Genomic DNA, 4,082 nt, shown 5'->3' on the forward strand with positions numbered 1-4,082 from the left:
GTTTTAATGCCAGTTAACCAAAATAATTAAGGAGGCCCACACCTACAATAACTAAGTAAAGCAGAATATTAAACTTCCCTTTATTTGGGGCATTATTTCAAGTGTTTACAATGAAATAATTCTGTCCTCAAAATCGATTCACTGATCTGGTAGAGAGCTCTCATCTAAAATCACATTAATAATTTATTTTTCTGCAAAATGAGAAAATATTGTCTTATACAAATACCTCTTTCCATAATAGTGTAAAAAGTATGATTTTAAAAATCGAGTCCTAAATATCCCAGCTATAGTTGGATAAGCTTTCAAAACTGAAATGATATGCGAATTCTGAGAAAGTCTCAATTTGAACTCAATAAGATTAACCATTCACAATAGAAAGCCATTTGAAATGCAGCATTTGGGAAGGATCATCCATCACAGAGACTAGCCCATTCTCCATGCTAGACTGAAGCTTGGAACTTAATGGGAAGTTACTGACAGCTTTCGTCTTCACAGCTGCCCCTGAAATTTGTTAACACCTCAGTTCTCTTGACAGGGATATACTAGAAAAAAACTCATAATATTCCAGTGAACACAATACAAGAAATGAAATCCCTGAAAAAACTATTCCTTCAATCCTTTGAACTAAGTAAATGTACCTTTTAGAGGTCATCAACCAACTATGTTTAACAAATCTTAGCCTCATGGTTTTTAGCACCTTCGATATAACTATTTGCAGCAAATAGTAAAAAGAATTCAATGTGTCAGAATTTCCAAATTCTTCTTTTTTAAATTGCAATTCTCACATGCCAGTTCTATCATCAATTATGCCATCAGAAGCCTATTAAAATGTAGACAGTGTAATAACATTTACCATGTTGACAATTCTCAATCTTCTATGATAGGTACCATTGATCTTTTTTTTTTTTTTTTTTTGCAGATAAGTAAACTGAGACCCTGAGGCATTAAAGGATATGCTCAGATTATAAGCTAGGTATTGGGCAGAATGGCCAATTCTTTTCTACTTTGGTAAAGATCTATTTTTCCACACAGATAGATAATTAGCCTTAGAATTGAAGTGAGAATAAATGAACTGGTCTATTTTAATGCAAATTAACAAGAGTATCGTTTAAAAAATTATATGTACTAGAGTAAAAGAGAGTTAAAACTAAATTTTCTTACAGTCATTTTCAGCCTACATAATTTTTGCATATAAATATATATGTGTGTATACACACACACACACACACACACACAGAGCAATCTGAGAAACTATATATAAATATGTACACATTAAGCAAATCATTGCTCAATTGATGAATAGGTGACTTCCTTTGTAGAAACTCTGAAAGACTGGGATAAACCCTCTGTCAAAATTCTGACCACACTGCCACCATCACCATACTCATCACCAGGATCTCACAGTTCCCTAAATTTCCACCATGAGTCATATTCTTGAGTTGAGGCATCAAAGACTCTTATTAAAACTACTATGTGAGGCTGGGGTGTATCACACTCAGTCATTATAAGTCATTAATATCATTTACAATTCTGTTTAACTAATTAACTATAATCATCTAGCAGGCACTTGAAGAACTAGATCACCCAGAACAAGAACAGGTAAGTTTGATACTAGAGAATGGAGGAGGGAAAGGTTAAGAGCTTTCATAAGTTTGGTCTTCCTAAAACATACATTGAATTTAATCTGCAGGGTTCTTCTCAGAGCTGATGGAAATGGCCATTGAACACATTAATGCACAAAATACTGTAATCAACAGATATTTTCACATTCTACAGTGCATGGAATGGCTTGTCCTCAGCAGAGCCCTATCTCCCCACAGTGACACTAGACTTTTCAGTCCTATGGGGCTCTTTCTTATGCCACCCATACATGATTTTACAGAGCACATTTTCTGTCTCCTTTCCTTCTTTCAAGCTCTATTCTCCATTACGCTTTTAACAGGGAGCAACTAAAGCGGAAGTGGCAGCTAAAGGTACATTTTCCATTTATAAACAATAATTGCATATTTGTGGGTAAACAATCACCTAAATATCAAAGGCAGGCCCAGGACTGGTGCCAGGTGTAATAGCATAGCTCATACAGAAACAGCTCCTGGAATCACAAACAACCTATCACAGGCTCTTCTCTGAAAATCCCCCCTGAACTACCCTATATTTAAATAGAGTATGAAAAAAAGAGGATAGTTATTTGGGGTATGCATTATTTTTAAATGTATTTTAATAACAATTTCAAGATTGGGGGGTTAAATTTACATAGTTCTCTCTAAGCTTGCCCACATATTCTCATATATCTGCATTCCAGTGTCAAGAAATAAAAGATTTATCAAGAGTCCTAAAAAATATTACCTCTAAGAACACTGCTGAGGCCATGAAACTATCCACTGTGTTCACCCACATCTGTTCAAACCATGCCAAGTCAATTTTCTACAGGTTTAAAAACTTTTCACTTAAAAAATGTAGAGTGTCAAAAAATGTATAGTTTTGTCCTTTAAAAAAATCACTCTTCTCAAATAGTCACTATCCTCTAGAAATCTCATGTGAAAAACCTGAGAAGTACTGAGAACCCAAAAAACAGATGAGCAAAGAGCAAGGACAGTTCACAAATGAGGAAGCACAACTAGAAGGAAAACATAGGAAAACTGTTCAAAACTGTTTAGGATTTCCATTAATAAAAAAAAAATAAGTAAGCCAAAGAGAAACCATCTTTAATCAATAACTTTTTAATTATGTAAAATAAAATATAGTCTAGAGTATAAATTTCCTAAGGCTTTTTGGGAAAGTAGTTTAGTAATATGTGTCAAGACTATGGGAAGTAGGCTTTGAACTCAAGGAAATAAACCTAAATGTGAGAGGGCAAAGCATGTTTTAAAAAATTGGTTTATCACAGCACTTGTCCTAATTTTGGAAAACTAGAAATAATCTAATATCCAACAATAGGGGAAGAGGTATGTAAATGGTATTGTAGCTACTACATTGTGTTTATAAGGTTTAAAAATGAGATGAAAACAGATTGGTCAAATTAGGATAACTGTAGAAATGGAGTGATATGTACATGAGTTCATTATACCCTCTTTAAAAACAATTAGAGAAATTCTTAAACCACAGTTTTAAAGGAAAGGAAACACAGCTTTGTGCTGGGAGAAAAAATATATATTGAAACACAGCAAAATGTGCATAGTGAATAATTTCTTAAAGACTTAACTTTTTTGAGCAGTTTTAGGTTTACAGTAAAACTGAGAGAAAAGTACAAAGATTTCCCATTAACTTCCTGCTCCCACACTTGTATGGCCTCCTCCTATATCAACATCACTCACCAGAATTGTACATTTGTTACCAAAGATGAACCCATACTGACACATCGTAATCACCCAAAGCCCATAGTTTACCTAAGGGTTCACTCTTGGTGTGGTATATTCAGTGGGTTTAGACAAATGTACAATGACATAGATCCATCATTACAATATCATGTGGAATATTTTCACTGCCTTAAATATCCCCTGTGCTCTGTACATTCATCTTTCCTCCCCCCAACTCACTGATTTTTTTATTGTCTCCATAGTTTTGCCTTTTCCAAAATGCCATATAGTTGAAATCATGTAGAATGAATACTTTTAAAAAAACAGGATCTATGTTTATAATGAAAAAAACAATCCTTGGTACATAAACATTACCCTTTGCACAAGACCTGTAGAAACCATGAGGATTTCTCCATGAAAGTAAAGCAGGTACGGGTCAAGTAAAAGCTCCAAGAAGATAAAGAAGGCTGTATGTTGACAATGACAGTTCAACTCAGATCACTAGGAGAGAAGAAGAATTTGTTAGAGAAATATTATAAGTGAAGAAATGGTTTCTTTCCACAAACAAAACCCTTGGGAAACAAATATCTGCCCTTGGTAATGAAACACCTTGACAGACTGACTCAGAATCAAGACTGAAATGTGGACAAGGAAGAGATGGGGAGAGCAAAGGAGAGGAAGAACCAGAGAGCGATTCAGTAACTGAATCTTTCAGAAAAAAACTAAGAATGCTTTCTACAGAAAAGAAAGAAAGAAAGAGAAAGAAAGAAAGAAAGAAAGAAAGAA

This window comes from Callorhinus ursinus, unplaced genomic scaffold, assembly GCF_003265705.2.
Source record: "Callorhinus ursinus isolate GAN/ISIS: 27379988/994484 unplaced genomic scaffold, GSC_fseal_2.0 scaffold9, whole genome shotgun sequence".
In the NCBI taxonomy this organism is placed as follows: domain Eukaryota; kingdom Metazoa; phylum Chordata; class Mammalia; order Carnivora; family Otariidae; genus Callorhinus; species Callorhinus ursinus.